This window comes from Mus musculus, chromosome 4 (assembly GCF_000001635.26).
Source record: "Mus musculus strain C57BL/6J chromosome 4, GRCm38.p6 C57BL/6J".
NCBI classification, from domain to species: Eukaryota; Metazoa; Chordata; class Mammalia; order Rodentia; family Muridae; genus Mus; species Mus musculus.
In genome coordinates this window covers 137,218,747-137,243,068 of record NC_000070.6, presented here as the reverse complement: position 1 = coordinate 137,243,068, position 24,322 = coordinate 137,218,747, and the positions used below count along the sequence as shown (strand labels likewise).

General features: G+C 48.6%; 1 long non-coding RNA gene and 1 pseudogene across 5 annotated transcripts in view; both read left to right on the top strand.

Annotated features, from left to right (window-relative positions):
* Window positions 1-24,322, top strand: part of Gm31820 — a 68,681-nt gene that overhangs the window by 9,693 nt on the left and 34,666 nt on the right. The window lies entirely within an intron of this gene.
* Window positions 22,628-24,077, top strand: Gm13005 (predicted gene 13005; annotated as a pseudogene).

The following is a 24,322-nucleotide window of genomic DNA, read 5'->3' as shown; positions in this document are numbered from 1 at the left end:
CAGGCAGGTGGGATGACAGTGTGACCCTTGGGTCCCTCCCAGGGCTTGGTGAACAGAAGGCTTCCCTGCTTTGGTGTGTTGCTGTGGTCCACAGGTTTGCAGAGGTGGCCTTATGTGGAGACCAGGCCATTGTTCTCTCTCTCACTGGGACCAGCTGGGCTTCAGCCTCCCAAAGAACTTGGGTCTTCTCCTAGGTCCTACCTAGCAGAGGGTGTGGCCCTCTGATGCTCTGGTATGTAGCACAGGCCATGTACCCAGGAGCTCCTTGCATATGAGACAATTACCTTAGAAGTGACCACATCACTTGGGTTTCAGAATCTCAGTGGCAAAATAGGATCTCTCCCTCTTCCTCTCCCTCTCCCTCTCCCTCTCCCCCTCCCTCTCCCTTCTCTCCCTCCCTCCTTTAAGTGATGGCCTACATTCCTTAAGGCTACGTGTTATGAATCACTTGCAGTATGCAGGCCCTGTTCAGACATCTCCCATGTGCCCGCTGAGTTAGTCCTCAAAGCCATTATGATTAGAGGTACCTCTCTCTCTTTTTAAAAAATGATTTATTATTTTTTCTTAAATTCTTTTTATTATGTAAATGCATTTTATACACCAAACATATTAATACTGTTGAGTATTTTGAGAATAAAATAATACATAAAAATTTGTTCAGCTTTCATACCCTAAAAATAATCACTAATGAACATTTAATACTATCCATAACCGAGGATCCTATATCTAATGTTGAATACTAAATTGCTTCAAAACATACAAAATATTCTTTGGGAATTAAGCATAGTAAAAGAGCATAAAATATTAAAAATTAATCATTAAGAAATATATTCAAAACCCCTTATATGATATAACCTGACATAGTGAGAGAGTATTTAAAACACGTTATATATCTGTGTTCATTATCTAACAATCAGCTTACTTAAAAAAGATTATCAGTGTTCCTAAGAGAGAAATTATTTTATCAGTAAGTATATTTTAAAGATTTTTAAAGATTTCAAGCCGGGCATGGTGGCGCACTCGGGAGGCAGAGGCAGGCAGATTTCTGAGTTCGAGGCCAGCCTGGTCTACAAAGTGAGTTCCAGGACAGCCAGGGCTATACTGAGAAACCCTGTCTCACCCCCCCCCCCCAAATGCTAATTTCAAGCACAGTGGATTGGAGATATCTCAGGCACCCATTGACAGCTAAGGAAAACTGAGGCCCAGAGAAGCCTAGTCATTCATCAGAAGTCCTTCAGCTAGAGCATGGTGGGTCAGGATTTGAACCCAGATCTCTGGCTGTGTGGTCTTTGTTCCTAACTGCTAAGGCCAGGAGGCTTTTCCTTGGCTTTTTGAAACAGAGTCTCACTATGTAGCTTAGGCCTGTTTCAAATGCATGGCCATCCTCCTGCCTCAGCCTGCCTTAGTCTGAGCTGCTTGGGCTGTCGTGCTTTCTCCACCATGGGAGACTGTGTCCTTTCAAACTATGAGTAAAATAAGTCCTATCTTATGTCTTAACTCTTTTTTTTCTATTGAATACTATGTCACATCAATGAGAAAATTCATTAATACAAAAAGTCTGGCTGCTCCAAGAGTCAGATCAATGCTGTGTAGACCATGCCACTCTGGAGCCTTTGGCGCAGGCTTGCAGGAGGCCAGTGGAAGGAGTTTAGGTCTGAGAGCTAAAGAAGCCTCAAATGAGGGTTGATCTTGATGGTCAGCTGCACAGAGCTTAGAGTATCCATGGAAACACACCCGGGTGCATCTGTCAAAGTGTCCACAGGGTTTGCCAGAGGAGGGAAGACACACCTTGGATGTTGGTGGCCCCATCCCATGGGGAATCCCATCACAGGCTGAAGAGAAGAGATGGAGTGCCCGAACACAGGTGTCATGGTGTGCCGGCTTGTTTTATGCCAACTTGACACAAGCTGGAGTCATTTTCTCAACTCAGAAGATGCTCCTGCCATAATCACCTGTGAGCAAGCCTCTGGTGTATTTTCTTGATTAATAATTGTTGTAGAAAAGCCAGACTCCCTGTAGGTGGTGCCACCCATGGTCCAGTCTGGGTGCCATAAGAAAGCAGGAGGAGCAAGCCAGTTAGCAGCACCCTTCCATAGCTCCTGCATCAGCCCCTGCCTCCAGGTTCCTGCCCTGACTGCCATCAGTGATGGGCTGTACTGTAGATCCCTAAAGGTAAAAAAACCCTTTCTTCCACAAGTTGTTTTGGTCACCGTGTTTTATCCCAGGATCCATTTTTTTTAAAAAGATTTATTTATTGTTATCTGTAAGTACACTGTAGCTGTCTTCAGATGCACCAGAAGAGGGTGTCAGATCTCATTACGGATGGTTGTGAGCCACCATGTGGTTGCTGGGATTTGAACACAGGACCTTTGGAAGAGCAGTCAGTGCTCTTGACTACTGAGCCATCTCTCCAGTCTCTGGTCACTGTATTTTATAACAGCAACAGAAATCCTAATTAAGACATGTATGCTCTCCCAGCCATGGTGGACTTAAAGTATGGATCAAAATAAATGCTTCCTCCCTAAGCTGGTTTGCCAGGTATTATGTCACATCAAGAGGGAGGTAACTGGCACATTCCAGAATGCCATAAGCTTGATGGACTATTCTGTTGGGAGCTCAGAAGACCACACTGCTGGTCGAAGTGTAGTTAGAAAGGATTGTGCTCGAGGTCTCCTAAGAGAAGAATGAGTATTGGGAAGTGGGCCAGAGGCCATGTGAGTTGCATCTCAGCAAGTCATCTGTTGTCTAGATCCTGAGAACCCCAGTAAGGCTGAATTTAAAAGTAAAGGGATAGTCTGTTTGTTGGAGGAAATCCCAAGGCAATGTTAATAGTCAGGCTGTTGCATGGTTACTGCTCACTGCCTTTAGCCAAGTTTCCAGTGATAATTCTGAGCAGAAGGTGGAGTAGAGAACAATGTGGGAAATGGGCAGTTTGTCAAGGACAGGAGAAAGTGAATTTAAAGCTGTAGACAAAGCAGGGAAATGTCTTAGGAAGGCTCAGCTGGTGGGGGGAGGGCACATGGAGGCCAGTGCAGCATGGTCCAAGGGAGGCAGGCTGTGTCTTGAATTTAGTGTCATCCATGTGGTACAGCTCTTAAGGTATGCAGAATGCAAAAATGAGGGGTGTTGTGGGGGCTTGCTTGAGGGTTCCAGAAAAAGCCTGGGGCCAGGAGATGTGCGGCAGGGTTGGGTTTCCTGTCAGAAGGCTCTGAGATGCAGATGCATGTAACTGTGAATCCTGAGGTCCAGTGGAGGGCCTAGGCTGTCGTAGATGCCAGGGTCACGAGATGTCTTCTGAGGAAAGCCGTAGGTGTTGAGGAGAGGCAGACCAGGGAGAGGGGAAGAACTGGGGGACCAGGACTAGCCAAGCCCATTGGAGCCCAGATAATGTCACTGTAAGCCCTGGATGCTAGACATATAGGTCTACAGTTTGGTGTTTTTCTCTGCTGGGATTTGGCTCTGTTTTTATCTGATCTTTCTTTAATCATCCTTTAAATTTTGAAATGGAGGTGCTTTCTGTGTGTTTCTGTATACTGGGCAAGTGTGACTTGGTTTTTCTTTTGTAGGTGTATGCTAAGAGCCTTGAACCTCAGAGAGACTTGGAAACTGTAAGCCTATCAGGGCCTTTAAATAGGATAAATGCATTTTGTGTGATGAGATGGTCATGAGTACAGGACCAGCAGAGTGGCATGGTGTGAATGTAAAATGTCTCCCACGGACTCATACGTGTGGACATCCGTTCCTCAGCCTCCTCTGGGAGAGTTTGAAGAACAATTTGGATAAGGGATCTAGCTGGCTTCTTTTACTTAGCAACATGCACTTGAGGGTCTCTGTGGCTTTAGACTGCGAACATCTTTTTATTGCCAAGTGATGTTTATTGTATGCCGGAGCCACTGTTCACCTAGCTGCTTTTGAAGAGGCGCCATGTTTGTTTCCAGTCTGGAGAAGGGATGATCTGTGAGGATTCTGTGACCGGTGGCACACATTCCCCTTGGATCACATTTCTCTGCCCATTTGGGTGAATACCGGAAGTGTGAAGGCCAGACCTGATGGTAAACTCTGGTTTCTTCTGCATGACTCTGCCAGGCTGTCTTCTAAGGTGTCTCTACTGCTCTGCGCTGCTCTGGCTGGAGCGAGGCTGCTCTGAACCCTCACCTGCACTCACTGACGTCAAATCTTAGGATTTCAGCTGCTCTAAGGGCTGGGTGAGATGGAATATCTTTTCAAATGCATATTTGCCATCTGTATCCATTTTGAAAATTCTCTCTTCCTCCCCTCCCCTCCCCCCTCTTTCCTCCTTTCCTCCCTCCCTCCCCCTTTCTCTTTTCTAGACAGGCTCTTGATATATAGCCCAGGGTGGCCTGGAACTCTGGATAATCCTCCTGCCTCTGCCTTCTGAGTGCTGGAATTACAGGCATATAAATCATCACATTCTATTTTCTTTTCCATTCTCTTTAACACTGTCACCCAGCAGAAAAGATAAAAAAATGTTTTTTATTATTTGATAATAATAATTTGTTATTATTATTACCATTATTTTTGTTTTGTTTTGTTTTGTTTTGTTTTGTTTTGTTTTGTTTTGTTTTGTTTTTTGAGATAGGGCCTCGTGTAGCCCAGGCTAAGACTAAACTCAGAATGTAGCCAAGAATGACCCTGGTCTTCTGACCTTCCTGCGTTGCTTCCCAGCTATTAGAATTACAGGCATGCACAGCCATGCCTGACTAAAGGAGGTCCGTTTTAATGATGGATCGTACGTTTCCTCATTAAAAGATGGCAGCGCTGTGTCTAAAACCTTACCTCAGGGCCAGGCAGTGGTGGCACACGCCTTTAATCCCAGCACTTGGGAGGCAGAGGCAGGAGGATTTCTGAGTTCGAGGCCAGCCTGGTCTACAGAGTGAGGTCCAGGACAGCCAGGGCTACACAGAGAAACCCTGTCTTGGAAAAACAACAACAACAACAAAACAAACAAACAAACAACCTCACCACGGAGCTCTAGGTAATTTAGATTTTTCTATGACATAAATAGAAGTGCTAAAGGAATGCTAAAGTTTTGTGTTTTGCGTTTAGGCCTATGAGCTAATGTTTGTAAAAGGTAACATAAGGCCTAGGTGTAAATTCTTCTTCCTTTTATAATGTGGGTGTACAGTTGTTCAAGAGCTATTTGATGAAAAGCTGGCTTTCCTCCATCAAATGGTCTCTGGGCCTTTGTAAAAAAATCAGTTATTTATTTATGTGTGTGTGTGTAGATATATGCAGGAGATCTTGAGTTCTAGGCTAGCCTGAGCTACATAGGGAGAGCAATCACAAAGAAGCCCCCCCCCACACACACACCAAGAACTGCCTTGTTTGTGCCTAGTCTCAGGAGGAAAGCCACTTGTTTCTGCTGAGCCATGTGATGCTAGTGTGAGCTTCAGTGGGCAGAGGACGGAACTCACCACTTGCTGACTCGCCGAGCGCTTTGCTTTGTGCACGAGAGGCTATTTGATTTTATGGAATTCGTTTTGCTCATTAGGGGTTTGAGAAGTGCTGAGTGAGTATATGTGTGCTGGTCTGCGATTCGAGGTCTATGTGTATTGGAATGGAGGAGAGGTCCTGGAGAGATGGCTCAATGCTTAAGAGAATTGGCTCCTTGTGTGGAGGACCCAGGTTCCTCTCCTAGCACCCACATAGTTCATAACCAGATGTAACTCCACTTCCTGGGATGGGGAGCGTGGGGGGGGGGAATCTGATGCCCTCTTCTGGACTCTGCTGGCAACTGCACACACAGACAGACATGCACATAAAATAAAAAATAAACAAGTGTTTTTTTAAAAAAAATAACAGAGGAGAAAAGACACGTGCTACACGCCATACATGGGCTCCAGAGCCAAACTGGGCTCACACCTGAACTCTACCACTCGGCAGCTGTCTAAATGTTACCAGGTGACTTATTTTCTCTGTACTTCATTTTCCTCACCAATAAAATAGAGATGATGATGGAGTCTCCTGCCTAGAACTGCCTAAGGATCTAATTAAGGAAGTGTCTATAAAAAGTGCTGTTATGAACACTTGGGGTATGGCAGATGTCATACTGGTGTCAAAGGTCACTGGTTGTCATTATTATGTCATTTAAAATTTTTGGTTTTATGAGACAGGGTCTCACTATGTAGCCCAGGCTGGCCTGGAACTCACAGAGATCCACCTGCCTTTGCCTCACAAATTATGTGCATGGTGTGTGTGTGTGTGTGTGTGTGTGTGTGTGTGTGTGTGTTTTGAGTAGGTGCATGTGAGTGTAGGTGCCATCAAAGTCCAGAAGATATTGTTTGATCCTTTGGAACTGGAATTACAGGTTGTGATCTACCTGACATGAGTACTGGGAACTGAATTTGGGTTCTCTCCAATGTAAGAGCAGTATCTGTCCTTAAATTCTGAGCCATCTCTCCAGCTCCCTAATTATATTATTTTTTATTAATACTATCCTACATCACGGTATCCTATTTCATTTATTCATCTATCTATCTATCTATCTATCTATCTATCTATCTATCTATCTATCTATCTATCTATCTATCTACCTATCTATCTAGGTATCTATAGGCAGTGTCTCCTGTAGCTCAGGCTGGCCTTGAACTCAATATTAAGTCAAGGACGATTTTGAACTTCTGATTTTGAACTTGCCTCTCTCTGCTGCTGGGGTTATTGGTGTATGTCGTTGGGCATGGTTTACACCAGGCCAGGGTTAGATCCCAGTGCCTGTGCTTGCTAGGTGAGCACGCTATCTGTGGGTCATCTTCAGCAAGGGTTGTTTTTAGTTTCAGACAAATTTCCACATCAGAGAATTAGTTGAGAACAGAGGGTTGGGTGGTTTTGACTCCCAGCTTGCAACTTGCCAGCTATATGACACTGGGCAAGTGACAGAGGGGCTCTTTCCAGCCCAGCTTCCAAATTCCTGCAGTAGTAAAGAGTCCCAGTTATTGGGTCACATGCCTCCTACCTGTTACATCTGTATAATCACACCTGCTCAGCAGTTACCTTCTATTACAGATACTAGGCTTTCTGGTCTCACCTCCAGCTGATGGCTTAGAGGGTCCATGTCCTGGTGGGTCATTCAGGTCTGCCCAGGCCTGGCAGAGCTCTCTCCATTACTGGAGGTATTCAAATAGAAGCGGGGGGTTTTTGGTAGGGTTTTCTAGAAGTTTCTTGCTAGGCTAAGAGTTGTGGAAGAAGTTAGTCTGGGCGAAAGGTTGGAGTAGTGGGACCTGGGAAGGCGACTGAAGAAAAGGCCTGGGTTCAGCCCTGCTGCCCTGACTCAGCTTTAGTGAGAGCCCCTCCACGCTCTCTGTTCCTGTCTGCTTTACAGTTTGAGGCTCGAGAGGCTATTTTGAGGATGTATGTAATGGCTAATCATCATTGTCAACTTGACCGGATTTACAGTCACCTAGGAGATGGGGAGGCCGCCTCTGGGTGTGTCTTCGAGAGCCGTTCCAGAGGATTAACTGAGCAGGGAAGACTTGCTCAGAGTGTGGGTGGCACCACCCTCCAGCATGGGGAGCAGATGGGATAAAGGTGGTAGTGGTGGAGAAAGCAAGCTGAACGCTGGGGTGTGGGCATTTGCCCCGTCTCTGCTTCCTGGCCCCTCCACCACCCACCAGGATAAACAGGAGCCTCTGAAACCCAGCACAGGACGCACCCTTCTTGATCCAGGGTGTTGGTAGCAGGTCTTTTTAGTCACAGCAGCAAGAATAGTGATTGCCACCACTAGGATACATTCAAAACCATTTTTGCTGAAGGGAAAACTGAGGCTGAGAGAGAGAGAGAGAAAGAGAGAGAGAGAGAGAGAGAGAGAGAGAGAGAGAGAGAGGACATTTCTTACTGATGTCATGCTTAGACTCAGAAGTTTAAACTGCTCCTAGACCCAAGGACTCCAGCTTCATAGCCTGGGGCTCATGTTACCCCAACCTTGTGTCCCCCTGCTATGGCTGCTACACCCAGCCTCTGATGGCGATATCTGTCAGATCCTTCCTCATTTGCAGACATGGGCCTTTTCTCCCCACTACTTTGGGCCGGGCTGTATGGGTGGTGAGGAGCTGCGATGTCTCCACAAGTTTGAGAGGAGCCTGCACCATCCATTAAGGTTGTACACATTCATTTATTTATCCAGTCAAGGAGTGTTTGTTCTGATCCCTCTGCATGGGACATAATGCTGTGTGACGGAACAGAGTCTCTGGTCTCATGCCTCTTACAGTCTGGGGGAAGATGAACAGATAGTGTGTGAGAGTCTTAGCTTAGTCAGAGAAGGGCAGCTTTGGAAACAAACAATGATTTCAAGGTCTTAATCCTATGGGCTCTCTGCACTCTCTCCATTCAGCTATCAACAGGAAAGGAGAGTGAGCACATAGCATCCCATGGGAATTCAAGGCCAGGCCTGAACCCTCCCCTTTTCAGCCCAAACTCATGAGCTTAACCCTGCAGATTCCAAAGAAGCCTGGGAAATGTAGTCCAACTGTGTACCCAGGAAGAAAAGGCAATGTGTTTGTCAAAGTCTGAAAGGATGTGTCTCGGCGCAATTGCTTCTGTGTTGGTGGTCAGCTGGGGGTGTCATGCAGCCTCTCTGAAAGCTTAGTAAGGTAGGTGACATTAGTAAGGTAGGTGACATTAGACGCAGAACGGGATGGTTAGGATTTGGCCAGGGGAAGCGAACGGTCCCTTGCACGGGGCCGGGGTACATGTCGCTACAGCTGTGCATGGAGTGGGAAGGGCAGTGAGCTGAGGCTGGATCAACAGCAGAGCCCAGGGGCAAAGAGCTGTGGGAAAACTGCCAGGACATGGGAGCCGAGGGAGGTGTTGGTGATCAGAGAGGTTTGCTTCTAAGGAGAGATGGACCATAGGCTGCAGGTGGGACGTCACTGTCACGCCCCCCTCCCCCCAAGTCCATGTATATGGACTTTGGTTTGGACTTTGGTATGGTTTGGTTTCCAGCAAGGTATGTCTGGGAGGTAATGGCACTTTTAAGAGGCAGGGCCTTGTGGGGGTGGTGTTTAGGTCTTTGGGGTGTAGCTTTGAAGGGAATAGAGGGAACTACTACCTTTCCTTTTCTCTCTTTTTGTTATTATCCCAGAGATGGGAGCCTCTGCATTACTACACACTCCTGCCAGGAAGTGCTACCACACTGTAGGTCCCAAAGCCACGGAGCCACGGAGACAAATGACCATGGCCTGAACGCAGCAACATGGCTCTGCTAACTCCAAAGGATTCTGGGAAATGTAGTTCCGCTGTAGGACCAAGAGGAACCTCTAGAGACCTTTTTTTCTTTGCAAATTGTTTATCTCTGGTATTGTGTGATAGAAGCTGAGCAGTACAGGGGCTTTGGGATAGTTCAGGCGCTGGGGATAGGGCTGGATGACTACAATGGCTATGGGTGGGAAGGTGGAGACATTGTATAGAAGGAAGACAACCAGGACATGGCCCGTCCGATACCAGGATGCTGCTGCTGCTGCTGCTGCTGCTGCAGGATGCAGATGAGGTGACTGGTTTAATAAGAAGGATTAGCCATACCTGGTCCATGATCTATTTGTAAACAATGTTTTGTAGAGAAGCAGTTATACCCATTCACTGATGTTTTATCATGGCTGGTTTTCCATGGCAACAGCCATTGAGCCAGACAAGAACTATGTATTTATCCTCCCGCTCTTTACAAGTAGGTGTGCGGATCTTGGACCCGTCAAGCACTCATTTCAGTAAAGTTTTAAAAATCAGTTGACTGGCTAGAGCTGTGTCTCAGAAGGTGAAGTGACTGCTACCCCAGCAGAAGGCCCAAGTTTGAGTCCCAGTACACAGGAAATAAGCCAGATGTTGTCGTGTGTTCCAGTTTCCTTTCTCTTGTTGTAATAAACTCATGACCAAAAGCTACTTGGTGAGGAAAGGGTTAGCTTTAGCTCATAGTACACAGCCTACCATTGAGGGAAGTCAAGGCAGGAGCCTGGAGCAGAAACCATGGAAGAACGCTGCTTACTTGGCCTGTTCCCTGTGGCTTGTTTAAGGAACTCTGTTATGTAGCCAGGACTTCTTGCCTAGGGATGGCACCGCCCACAGTGGACTGGGACCTCCTACATCAATCAGCAGTTAAAGAAAACGCCTCACAGACGTGACCACAGGCCAGTGTGATGGAGGTAACTCAGTTGAGATTCATTCTTCCCAGGTGACTCTAGGTTTGTGTCAAGGGAACAATTGACACTAACCATGACATACATGGTGGTGTGTGCTTATGGTCTCAGCATTGGGGATGTGAAGCCAGGGGGGTCCCTGGGATTTGCTGGCCAACCTGCCTAGCCTAATTAATGATTCCCAGATCCCCTGCCTTAAAACACACCCACACCCACCCCACCCCCCCCCCCCCACACACTCACAAAACAAGGTTGGGATCAGGCATAGGGGAATCCTTTTTTTTCATTCCAGCACTTGGGAGGCAGAGGCAGGCAGATGTCTGTGGGTTCAAGGCCAGCCTGGTCTACATAGTGAGCTCCAGGCCAGCCAAGGCTACACAGAGAAACCCTATCTCAAAAAACTAAATACAAAACCCCTTCCCTCCTGGAAAAAAGGCCAAACAAGGTTGATGGCTCTCAAGAGGTGGATCTCTGGCCTCCACACGCACATGCTCACATAAGCAGAAGCCCCACTTACATCAGTGAAGGTGTCACGGTAGGCTGCTGATGCTTTCATCTGACATTTTATTCTTTTAATTTCTAGACCTGTTCTCTAACAGCGCCCGGCCTGCCCTCCAGTGCCCAGATAACCACTGGGTAATTTTTTTTTTCTTTTTTCTGGTAGCCATGGCAGCAGCTTCAGGCTGAGGTGGCTGCTTACCCTCCCCAGGGGAAACAGGGACTGCCAACAGACCCATCCCACATCTGGCTACTGCTGCTGTTGCTGGTCTAGTTGTGAGGCTGGCCTCAGCTGAGTTGCTTTGGGGTTGGGCTGTCACATCGACATGATGCTGTCCTCAGAGCAGAGGGTGTCACTTACTTTAAGTGACTGTCCCTGGAGCTCATCTCTGTCACATGTTCTCTGTGCAGATGGAGGAGGGAACAGGTGAGCCTCCTGTGCATCCTGGCCGAGTGTCTCTCGGAGCAATGTGTAGCCTCGATCCTTTCTGCCCTGAAGACTCAGGGAACCATTTGCCCACAGCCTCAACCCCAGACCTCCTCTGTCCGGGTCCCAAGCTAAGTCCCCAGATGTAAGCAGGACAGTATGGGAATGTGGCTACAGCCACAACGAGTTTATTCCTGAGGTCAGCAGTGTAAATAGTAGAAAAATGTATTTCCTGTTCCAAGTCAAATAAGCGAGTGGCAGCCAGTTGGCTAGGGGCCACCAGCGGGATTTCAGCCATGCATGTGCCCTGCCTTTGGCTGGGGAGGAAGCAGCAGGGATGCCTGGCACAGCCTCATCCCCTTGCTAATGGCAGACTTTTTGGGAGGCCCCTAGTGTCTACTCAGGTCGGTCCTGCCGGGATGGTGAGGAGCAGCGGTGGATAGGGCTACTGGGGTGTGGCATCAGGGTTGGCTGACCAACTGCCAAGCACCTTGGCTCCTAGTGCCGTCCTCGGGTGTGTGGTTGGTGATCAGGAGAAACTGATAAACAGGGAATGCATGGGAGGGAGCGGGTGGCCTCTCAGGGGAAGAGACCAGACTCTCACATCAGCCATTGATGGGTGGAGCCACTGTCTGCTACTTGGGGTTCTTTGATGAAAGTAAAAGCTTCCAGTTGGAACAATCCAGCGGATGGCTGGGTCTGCCTTACTGCAAACTGTGTGCAGCGTCTAAGTGGTGTCCTTGTAGGTAGGTGGATGCTTTCTCTGTAGCGTGCTGGTCTATATTTTTCCCCCTCCTCCCCTTCCTCCTCTCCCCTCTCTCCTTTCCTTTCCTCTCCTTTCCTTTCCTCTCCTTTCCTTTCCTTTCCTTTCCTTTCCTTTCCTCTCCTCTCCTCTCCTCTCCTCTCCCCTCCTCTCTTTTCCTTTCCTTCCCTCTCCTTTCCTTGTCTTTTTTTTCTTTTAAAACAAAACCAAAAAAAACAAAAAACAGGGTCTCATGTGTCCCAAGCTGGCCTCAAACTCACTATGTAGCTGAGGGAGTCAAACTCAGGGATTCAGGAATTCTGGGCAAGTGCTCTAACAGAAACTGGGTACCCAGCCTTCCCCACACTCCTTTGCGGGGATGTGAGAAGAGGACAGGGATACTTCATGCCTTTACAGCCAGCAGGCTGCACTGGACTCCTTAGGCCACCTCTTTGTCATCTTTCCAATGATACCTTAGTGGTTTCTCTCACTGAAGATATCCACCTATGCTACCCCCTCTGCCTCTGTCTCCCAGCTCTCACGTGGCCTCTTGGTAGAGCCTCAACTCAGTCTGGCTGGTCCTTGTTTACTGGTCTGCATGCTTGAGGGTAGGGTCAGGTTTGGTTCTCTGTTGTACCTGTGGCGTTGGGCTCTGACTAAAGGGAGGCGCTCAGTCAGTCTCTGCTACTGCTACATGTATGACGGAGTGGCACACACTGTCAAGCAGTCACTGTTACATGCGTGACAGAGTGGCACACAGTGGGCAGACTTTATACTCTCAAGGACCACTTTCTTCCAGTCTTAAAGCCCCTTTGAATGAAGTCCAGGGACAGATTTCTCCGTCTTGAATCTTGAATATGCTTCACCAGGCTGTTTTTATAAAGAACACTGTCCTGTAGGTGGGAGACATATTTCTTTCCTTTCACTTTTTCTTTTTTTGTTGTTGTTGTTCATGAACTAAAAGCACAGAGGGTGGCTGGGCTGAGGTGGTGCACACCTTTAATTCCAGCACTCGGGAGGCAGAAGCAGGAGGATCTCTATGAGTTCGAGGCCAGCCCGGTCTACAGAATAAGTTCCAGGACAGCCAGGGCTACACAGAGAGAGGCTGTTTCAAAACAACAACAACAACAACAACCAAAACCAAGACTAAAACCCACCCAAACAAACAAAACCAAAAAATAAAAATAGAAAAGTAAAAATAAAAGCGCAGAGAGGATGCGCTGACTGAGTTGAGAGGCCATGACTGAAGTCTCCGTGGGAGCCGCGCAGAGCACTGGAGGTCACTCTCAATGTGGGAGCCGTGATTCACGTTACCTAGGCAGAGCAGGGATGAATATTTGGGACGGATCTCAGGGGGACCCCCTCTATTGACTCTTGGGTATGGTGATAGGGTCCTTTCTCCTGTCTGAGCATGCGTCCCCTCTGGATCTTGGGCCCCACTTCCTGCTTTTGAGCAGAGGCGTATACTTGTCAATTGAGCCAAAGATGTGACCTGTGACCAAAGACACTGCGTAGTTTATGGGCTTGACAGGGCCCAGGGTCGAGGGATCCTTACCGGCCTTTTATCTCCTGCGTGGCAGGACATAACTTCCCACGACTGACCGGCCACCCTCCTCCTCAGCCTCTTTAGAATCCAGCCTGCCTCTTGCCTGGGCTTCCCACGTCTGCATGGTGGAACCTGGACAGCATTCTTTTCTACAGCCTTCCCCTGCCCTGCCCCACCCCCACCCCCCGGCATCCACACACCTCTCTCTTGGGCCCGAGAACCCGCAGCAGACCTTTGGACTCAGTCACCTTTTTGGGTGAAAGATGTGCATTATGTGAGCGCACAGGAGCCCATCTGACATTGTCGTGGGTTTACTAAAGGAGATGAACACCATTTGTCTCTTGTTCTTTGACAAAATGACACAATCCTCTGTCACTTGAGATCTGTGATAGAAGGTGACGGCTCATTTCCCCACTGTCTCCTCCCCTCATCCTCCTATTTCTGTCTGCGTCACCCTGCCTGGTGCTCAGGACTAAGATGCTGCTGTGGTTGGGGCTCCTGCAGAGGGCCTGGGTACTGATGTCACACACAGGGACCATGGACACTGCTGGCTGTGGTCCTCTCTCCCTCTGCCAGTCCAGGCTGGTCACGGGCTTTCCTAAGGGAGCATCGGCTCAGACATGGACTGGACACGGGGCCTCCTGGGTGCCCAATTCCCAGCTCTTCTGCCGGCAACATGGTCCGCTCAAGCTGTGTGGCTCAAAGCCATGGGCTGTTTCAATGAAGAGCTCATAGAATCATGTCCACCGCTCAACCGCTCTATCTCCCCCGCACCCCTACCCTGGGCTTCTTGCCACACTGGGGCAGCCCACACTTCCAGGCCTTGGGGGAGCATGGTTCCAAGCCATGACCAGGGAGTGACACAGACATGATCTCCCCGTCTGGCATCTCCCGACCCTGGAGGAATCTGCCTGGAGGACAGACGCCGGCAGCTGCTGCTGGACTATGTTCTCAGCTGGAGCAGGGGCACAGCTGAGAGGATGCATGGGTCTGCTGACCGGGCTGGGGTTTGAAGTCTTGAGATGCTCAGCTTCCACGATCCTCCAGGAATCCGGGACACGGATCCTGTGGAGGGTGATAAGTCTGTGGGCTCCCAGCCACTCACTCCATCTGGGGTTGTGTGGAGTTTCTGGTGTCTGGGGACAGAGCTGAAGTGCCTGAGCCACCCAGGGGACTCCACAAGGGATCAGGAGGAGAGGCTGGCATGGAAGGACAAAGGTGACCTGCCCAATAGTATTGGCTGGCTGTGGCTTCTGCATGGTCTAATTTAATCCTCTAGGCCGGTGGTTCTCAACCTTCCTAATTCTGCATACTTTTAATCCAGTTCCTTGTGTTGTGGTGATTTCCCCAACCATAAAATTATTTTTGTTGCTACTTCGTAAGTGTAGTTTCGCTACTGTTACTAATTGTAATGTAAACATCTGGGTTTTCCAATTTCTTAGGTGACTCCTGTGAAAAGGTTGTTGCTGCTCTAGAGAAAGTTACTGGAACCTAAGACCTGGAGGTGGCTTGTCTGAGGGCCTTCAGGGGACAGGGACCTGTTGCACACCCAGGCCAGTCTCTGGCCAAGCTCCCCCTTCACGCAGATACTCTCTGTTCTCCACCCGGCTCTCTCTGCTCCCCCAGGCTGGTGAGGAATTGAAAATCCTATTAAGGTTAAATTAATGGGCTTTTCTTGTAGGGCAGCGGGCTGGAACAGAGGCTGTGTTTGTGTCTGTGTGCCTTGGTGGGCAGAGAGCGAGGACCTCATGGAAGGCCAGGCTTTCCAGGGCTTGCTGCCTCTGTGAAGAAGAGCCTCGTCCTCGCCGAGTGGCCTTTTATCTGGGAAGGGGCAAAAGTGCTGTGAACCTTGGAATTAAAATCTGTTGAGCTCAGAGACCATACCATGCCTCCCCCGGCCATGGTGTTAAGTCTATGGGAAGGCCTGGAGCGTGGTGGTTGGTTCAGGTCTGTGACCCACCCCCCCCATCCCACTCTGAAGGGCAGGAGATGTGAACCCCTACAGGGGAGCTTTGTGCTTTTCTAGGTGGTGGGAAGGGTCAGGCCTAGTGGTGATGAGTTGTGGAGTTGGCATGGGAGAAGGGGGTTCTAGAGATGCCTCTCTCTGCATCCCACCCAGACAGCAGTTCTGGAATTATATAGAATATAGTCCCCCTGTGTTTATAGGGTGCCTGCTCTGGCCAGCACTATGTAGTTTCTGGGGACTGAGCTGTAGAGCAAAGGGACCTCAGTCTAGTCAATCGAAGGCCGATGTCATGGCTGCCCTGATGAGTGTAGATGGATGAGTGCTGTGATCAGGAGGAAACTGGCAGGAGAGGTGGTCAGGGGAGGCCCCCTGGAGGAAATGGCAGAGGTGGAGTTGGGCAGAGGAAAAGGCAAGTTAAAATGTGGGGACCAGAGTAGGAGGAGGGTGAGGGGTCTACAGGGAGAAGGAGAGGAGGCAGGAAGTGACCTTAAGCGAGTCTGATTTTCTTCAGCTCTTAAGGAAGCATGGTTGTCTTGGTGTGTGTGTGTGTGTGTGTGTGTGTGTGTGTGTGTGTGTGTGTGTGTGTAGTGCTGACACAGGGTCCCACTACATAGCCCAGGCTTGACCCAACCTTGTGATCTGTACTAGCCTCTGAGTTTGGGGATGGCACGCATGTGTCTCCACACCCAGCTTGGGAGCTTGACTTCACTGTTTCATTCCGTGGTTCAGAAGGCAGTGCCCAGTGAGGGGAAGACCCGTGCAGTGAGTTAGAGGCTGGGGACCAGACCCGGGTCTCTTAATGCTTAGTTCAAGGCTCTGCAACTGTAAAGAGGGCTATTGAGCCCCATTTCCTGCCAGGCTGTTGTTTTTGGAGACAGGGTCTTACATAGTCTAAGATAGCCTAAAACTCCTTACATAGCCAAGTCTGACCTCAAACTTGCCATCCTACCCCCATGTCCCAAGTGGTGGGATTACAGGCATGGACCACCATGCCCTGCAGTTACTAAGCTCTTTACACAAACTGAGATTATTTATTATCTAACCAATCTGGTTATGTTTATTTGTTTGTTGATCGATTGATTGATTTATCGATTGTGTATGCACACATGTGTATCACAGTGTGTGTGTGACAGTCAGAGGACATTTTGAGGGAGACAACTCTCTCCGTTCACTGTGTGGGTTTTGGGGATTAACTATGGCTCACCAAGCTTGGTGGAAGATATCTTTACCCGCTGGGCCATCTTGCCGGCCCTGGGGTGGTAGATTCTTTGTATGTACAACTAGAGAGAACTCTTGAGGACCCACTACACAGAAGCTGAGGTTGGGGTACTTTGCAGAGGACACTGGTGGTGGCTGGCTGGGCTGGGCTGGGGCACACACTGCCTGAGGACTGAGCACCTCCTGTGTCATGCCAGACAGCTATGACTCCCAGCACAGACAATAGGTCGAAATTCCTGAGGAATGCGTAGCTCAGCCCTGCAGCGTGCATCTCTCCAAGGTACAGAGGCCTATGGGTAAATTCATCTCCTCAACCAGGGAGGGACGAGGAGGAAGCTATCTTGTCACAGGATCCATGCCCAATAGCAGCCCCTTTGCTGGGTTGCAGGAGAGGCTGGGGACAAGATATAAGGCTAACGCTGGGCCAGCCTCCACCCTTCCCCACCTCTCTGAGCTGCCTCCAATGAAGTTTCTGGCTCCTGTACCTTGTGTACTTGTAGAAATGTCAGCAGCAGGGAAGGACAAGGGGCCGGACAGGTGCTGTGTCCATCTCTGGCCCTGCTCTGGCTTGGCTCACACACAATGCCTGTGCTGGTTGAGGTGCCTGACTCCGAGTGGGCATCAGGCACGGAGTGGGTGTAGGGAGGAAGACTGGAGAGCAGGAGCCAGAAGGCTCAGCTGAGATGGAGTGACCATCAGGACAACCAGGACCCTATGAAGACAGAAGGGGACAGCCATACTAGATCTGACTTGCAGGGAGGCCTAGAGGCCAGTAGGAAGCAGGCACCGGAGGATGGGTGTGGTGGCAGGGGGACCTGCTCACTAAACTTTTCCATAAGACATAGGTGTGGACAGGAAACAGTAAGGTTGGCTGGCAGGAAGGACTTGGGAAGTGTGAGAGTGGGGCTGCTCACAGGCTAGGAGTACAGCAGGCTGAGGCTGAGGGGTGAGCTGCAGCTAGGGAGACAGGAGGGAGGCATGGGTGAGGGTCCGAGCATGCGCTTCCAGGTGTGGGTCTCTGGTTTCCTAGTCCTGTTTCCCTGGTTGTGAGGCAGGGAGGGTAGCCTAGGGTCCTCCTGTGCCTGCAGAGATCCAAGCCAGGGTGACTAGAAGGTTCTAGGAGCGAGGTGGATGCATGAGTCTTGGAGCCACTGGCTTCTGTAATTTCCTTTTATTGTCGATGCTGCTGTGTATGTGATGTATACATGTGTGTGTGGGTGCATGCGCCCTTGTGTGCAGATGTAGAGGCCAGAGGTCGGCATGAGATTCTCCCCCACTTATCTTAGGTTTTGAGGCTGGGTCTCTCATTGACCCTGGAGTTGGTGGCTTGGCAAGGCTGGCCAGCCACCATGACCCTGGGAGCAGGCTGAGTCTCTTCCCGGCTCTCGGGTCACAAGTGCAGAAAATCTCCACACCTAGATTTTATGTGGGTCGATCGGAACTCGGCCCCGCCTGCTCTTGTCTGTGTGCTATGGTGGCTCACATGAACGGTGCCCTCTGTCATTTGATGGTGGACCTACCTTTTTTGTCTTGTGTTACTGACAAGCTTCCAACTTCTCCTTTCTCTCCTGTGCTGTTAAAACCTTGCCTCTAAATGCTCCCTGCATCCAGAGGCTTCCCAGAGCCTGACTTCCCTCTTGGAGCGGGCATCACAAGCCGATGCTGTCCCAGGACTCCCTAGCACCCACAGCGGGAGTTTTTGTGTGACTTATCCCTGTCCACCCTTCCAGCCCCAAGTACACTACCCCACCTCAGACCTTTGCTTTGGTCACAGTCTGTTTTGCCCCGCCTACAGTCCTTTTCATGGTATCCTTCCGGAACTTTCCTCTGTGCTTCGAGGTAAAGAACCATTCTCTTTCATTAAGGGACCTCCTTTCTGTCACTACACCCACATTCTCTCCAGTGGGTACCAAACACTTCTCCCCATTCACTCAGAAGTGTTTGGTGGTGCAGCTGGGGCACCTCCCATTTAGACAGTGAGTCCAGAGTGGAGACACGGGTCAGTCGCTACTGTCTGCAAAAACCTGGCTCAAAACTGTGCTCTCGGAAGGCTCTGAGCAGACGGTGATAAACAGGCCTCGGGTGCCTGGTGGAGATCTCCACAGGGTTCAGGGACAGTCCTAGGGCATCAGAAAGGGCGAGGCAGGCACGCAGCCTTCCTGGAGAAGGTTATTCTGGTTGTAGCAAGTAAGCCCCTTTGGAAAATGTGACCAGTTCCTGATCTTGGTGTCTTGATTCTCAGCGCCTTCCTGCCAGCATGAGATGGGGCCTCTGTTAATAAAGAGTAATTATGAATGGGATTAGAGAGCTTATGGGGACAGGTGGGGTCCCTTGTTCCACCTGCTCCCTGCCAGGGGCAGGGATGACCTCACGTTGTCCCTCCCTTTTGAGATGTGCTGTGGGGGCCCAGCCAGGCTGCTCTCTTGGGGAGGGGTGGGAACCCACCCTCCCAACAGTGACTTCCCACCATCCCAGGTGAAGTCCCTGGGGGTTCATGGGACAGTTGCACCCCAAAACACCTCTTGATCCTGTGCGACACCCTCAAACCCAGGAAGGCAGAGGGAGGCTGGAGGGGAGTTTTCTGCCAGGCCCATGGGAGTCTCCTGTTTCTGTTTCACAGAGAAGCAATGCTCTGTAGAAATGGATCCTGGGTTTCAGCATAGAGGCTCAGGTAGGAAAGATGAAGGGAGGGTGAGAGGCAGAGAGGGGAGGACCTAGGATGTCTTCTGGGAAAGCCAGGAGAGGAGAAAGGAACCCAGAGGATGCAGGACAGATGCCAGAATCAGGTCCATTCATCCTGTTTTCATGTGTGTAGGGAGACAGAGACCCTCTCTCTCTGTAACCCTCCTTGGCCTCAGCTTGAAGGCAAGTAATTATCCCGCCTAAGCCTCATGAATGCTGGGATTGCAGGCGTGTGCCACCACGCCGGCTCATTTGTCTCTGAGACAGAAACCAGGGTGGGTCTGCTTAGGGGAAATGACAGCTGTGGAAATGGAAGAATTGGGGGGAAATCCCACTGTGTCTGTGTGTCCGTCTTGGGACAGAGAAATGGACGGAAAGAGCAAAGCAATCGGAATACATTGAGAGAGGGGGGCCAAATATTGTAAATTCCATAGAATGACGTAAAACACGTTAATTATGGAATCAGTAGTGATGTATCACGGAGAGGAAGGAAAACATCAGGTTGCCTCCCGAGGAGCTGTGTCAAGAGGAAGCTGAGTATCTCCTTCCCAGCCACCAACTGTCAGAAAGTCATTGAGCGAGACGAATGCAAGCTTCCTATTTTCTCTGAGAAGCTCACAGCCCCAGAAGTGGAAGGGTTGTGTGATCTGAGTTGGTGGTGGGAGCCACAAACAAGGTCTTCCCATGAAGCCAGGGGTCTGACCACGGGAGACGGGAAGCGCAAGGCTGTTCAGGGTGCATTGTGGATGTCAATCTGAGTGTTCTCAACTTGAGTTTTGTAAAACAAAACAAGACAAAACAAAACAAAACACAACAACAAAAAGGAGAGAGGGCTATATTTGGTCTGAGAGATACTACCACATGTCAGTGATCGAGGACCCAAAGAACTCAGAGTCTGAAAGGTTTTCAGTCTTTCTAAAGCAGCTGATGTTTGCCCACATGCTGTGAGAAAGCTCTCACAAAGAAGGGAAGAAACGGAGGACCAAAGCATTCAGAGTCTTGTTATCCATGTGTCTTCCAACATAAACACTGATGAATCGCTCTGAAGAAATAATTCACTACGAGAAATGAGGAGGCTGGGGCAGGAAGTGGTGGTACATGCTTTTGATACCTGCACTTGGGAGGCAGAGGCAGGCAGATCTCTGTGAGTTTGAGGCCAGCCTGATCTACAGAGTTCCAGGACAGCCAGGGATACAGAGAGAAACCTCATCTCAAATCAAATCAAATCAAACCAAACCAAACCAAACCAAATCAACAACAACAACACCCAAATAAAACAAAACCTACGAACAAACAACCACAAAATAATCAGTTGGAGTCCTGGAAGGGGAAAAAGGAGAAACAGAGGGTTATACCATTGCCCTAACAAACCATTCACAACATAACAAGAAACTAACAAGACCTGGAACATTTTTCCACCATCTCTTCATCAAAAAGGGGAGTGGCTCTGGGGAAGGGATGCTTGTGCAACATGCACAAAGCCCTGAGCTCCAACCCCAGACGCATGTAAGCTGAGCTTGGTGAACACCTACAATCCCAGAACTTGGGAGGCAGAGGCAGGAGGATCAGGAATCCAGGATCATCTTCAGCTCCGTAGTGAGTTAGAAGCCAGACAGGGCTACATGAGAGCCGAGGGAGTCGACACAGATGTCAGAAAACAGAGCTAACCACCTGATCCTTGTCACCATCTACATACAGAAAACTGCCAGAGCAGAGCTCAGAGGAATGCCCATGGCTTCAGTCTAGACCATTGTACTCCAGGTTGGATTTCTAGCTTCTGGATGATTCTCCCACCTGTCTCACCATGGGAATGCCGGGATCACAAATGCACACTAGCACATCTGGAATGCTGGGATCGCAGATGCACACCATCACATCTGGAATGCTGAGATCACAGATGCACACCATCACATCTGGCCTTTTACCTGGGTCTGGGCACTGCGTGTGGGTGGAGGCTTGTGTGCCTCATGCGTTTATCTGATGAGCTATTTTCCCAGCCCTTACTTAATTATTTTTAAGATAAGGTTTCACTCTAGCTTTGGCTGGCTTTGAACTTGTAATTCTTCTGCCACTGCTTTCCAAATATTGGGATTACGTATGTGTCACTAAGCCCAGTGATAAAGATTACTCTGAAAATAAAATGATACAATTTATCATCTCATCCAGAAAGCAAAAGAAGAGACACAAGTTCATAAAATAAGAAACAGCTATGGAGAAGCAATCCATTTCAGAAGAAATTAAAAAAAATATTCAAGGGGCTAGGGTGTAGAGGAATTTTAGTCCAGCAACATGGCTTGTCTGGATGGAATACAGACATACCTCTAGTACACATCTTTAATCCCTAACATTGTAGGTAAAGTTAGTTTGTAGAAGGAAGCAGCCATGTTGGATAGTGAAGTCTAATTGAGGGGCAGACAAAGTGATGAGTCAGAGAAAGATTTGACAGAATGAGTCAGAGATAGGATATGCACAACTTTCACCAGAACAGCATAGGAAAGACAGGCAACTTAAAGAGCAGTGCAGAAGTGGAGAGAGAGAGAGAGAGAGAGAGAGAGAGAGAGAGAGAGAGAGAGAGAGAGAGAGAGAGAGAGAGATCAAGTGCTCTGTTCAGTTGAAGCAGTTGAGTGCAGTGAGTCGGTGCAGTGGAGTTGAGTTCATACCATTCACAGTGCAGGTCAGAAGAGGCAGCTGAAGCCAGAGAATAAGAAGGAGCCAGATTAGAACAGATTGGCAGAGTTTGAGTCTAAGCAGAACAATTTAGTGAGAAACCAAGAAGCCAGTTTGAATCAGTCAGCTTTGGAGAGGAGTTTAATCCAGAACAGCTGAATGGAACCAGCCAGCCAGAGTTCATCAAGAACTAGAAAGGATGAGTTTATTCAGCAGTAAGTGTTTGAGACACAATTACATCAGGTGAATAAAAGATACTTCTGCACTAGGGAGATGGGGTAGACATATTTGCTGCTATCTATCTATCTAGGATAAAGTTGGGGGAATGTCTAATAAAGTGGTAGGAGGGGCTCTAGCTGGAGTAATAAACAAGATGGCCAGTGGCAGTGTCCAAATGAGAGTTGGAGATAGTAGATTTCAAAATTGCTCTCTCTCTCTCTCTCTCTCTCTCTCTCTCTCTCTCTCTCTCTCTCTCTGTATGTGTGTGTGTGTGAGTGCGTACATGCATTTGCACATAGATACCATAGGCCAATGACTAGTGTTTTCCACCAACCTTCACCATGCTTTCTAATGTGTGTGTGCACATGTATACATGGGGTACATGTCCACATGTGTAAGTGTGTGTGAAGGCATCTTTTCCCATCACCCTCTGTATAGTTTTTCTCCACTCAGGACTCACTGATGGCTAAACAAGATCCTCCTGTCTCCAACCCCTCAACCTTGAGGTTACAGATACACATGTCCATACTCCTTCAAGTGGATCAACACACACACACACACACACACACGACATGGGATAGAAGCCTAGAGGACAGCTCTTCTTCAGAGAATGAGGATAAGTATGTGGTGGGAAGGGTGTTGGACAGGCGCAACAGGCGCCCCTTGGTTAAGGGGCAAGTGGAATATCTGTTGAAGTAGAAAGGCTTTTCTGAGGAGCACAATACTTGGGAACCTGAGAAGAACATGGATTGTCCTGAACGAATTTCCGAGTTTAGGAAAAAGTATAAGGAGAGGAAGAAGGGTGAGAACAACAAGCCCAGGGAGAAGTCAGAAGGAAACAAGAGGAAATCCAGTTTCTCCAAGAGCCCTGATGATATTAAATGGAGAGAGAGAGAGAGAGAGAGAGAGAGAGAGAGAGAGAGAGAGAGAGAGAGAGAGAGAGAGAGAGAGAGAGCAAAGCAATGATAGCTCGGGGCTTTGAGAGAGCACTGGAACCAGAAAAGATCACTGGGGCAACAGATTCCTGTGACGACTTAATGTTCTTAATGAAATGGAAAGATGCAGATGAAACTGACCTGGTTCTTGCAAAAGACGCTAATGTGAAATGTCTACAAGTGGTGATAGATAGCATTTAATGAAGAAAGACTGGTGTGGCCTGCACATCCAGAGGATGAGGAAAACAAAGAAAACGAAGGCAGGAGGCAGCCCCTGTCATTTCTCTTTGTATATAATACTGTCACCTCCTCCCTCTTCTCCCACCCTTTCCATCCTAAACACATCCATAAAACTCTGTGCTTATCACTGTGCTCCACGGGGGAGATGTTGGTATTGGTTCTCTTGTGATATAACTGATGATCTGATTCCTACGTGTAGCCCTGTGAACGTCAGGCATTATGTCGTCCACATGCTGTGTGGTTCCCATAGTGTTCTCTTTCACCCCGATCTTTTCCTTCTGTTCCCTGTAACTTTTTGATCACCTTAGAGTCATGATCTTTGGGGTTGGTTGTTTTGGGGGATTTTATCGTCATTCATGACAATGACTTCAGTTTCTTGGTTGTTATTAGAATACACAGATGACCGGCTGGCCTTTGTTTTGACATACTGGCACAGAATGGATGTTGTCCATCTTTTAGAAAGCTAATAGCAGCAGCTTACCTGTTGCGTCTTTTCCAATCCCATTTAGCTCTGCCAGGAAGGTATAGGGTCCCTGGTGTGGTCTTCTGGGCCACTCCTGGTAACCTCACCTACCCTCCCATAACAGCTCAGTTCTCTTGAGGGTTTGAACTTTTACATTTAAATCTGTCAAGGCACTCTGTTTATCCCTCACACTTTTTTGGCCTTGTAACTTTCAATCTCCAATTCTGCTTCTGTAGAGAGGTATCAATATGCTATTAAATAATAAGATTAACTGTGGAGTCTGTAAGCTGTAGTACAGGAAGATACTAGGATGGGGCTGGATACTGTTTTTAAAAAAACCTGGATTAATAAAGAAACTATTCATACATTTTTATTTGTATATATCTTTTCTTTTTGAGACTAGCCCAGGCTGGCCTCAAACTCCTGACTTTCCTGCCTCTACCACCCAAGGGTTAGAGTTACAGGAATGCGCCTCCACACCCAGCTTCTAATTAATTAATTAATTAATTAATTTTAAAAACAAGCAGGAGAGCCGGGCAGTGGTGGCACACGCCTTTAATCCCAGCACTTGGGAGGC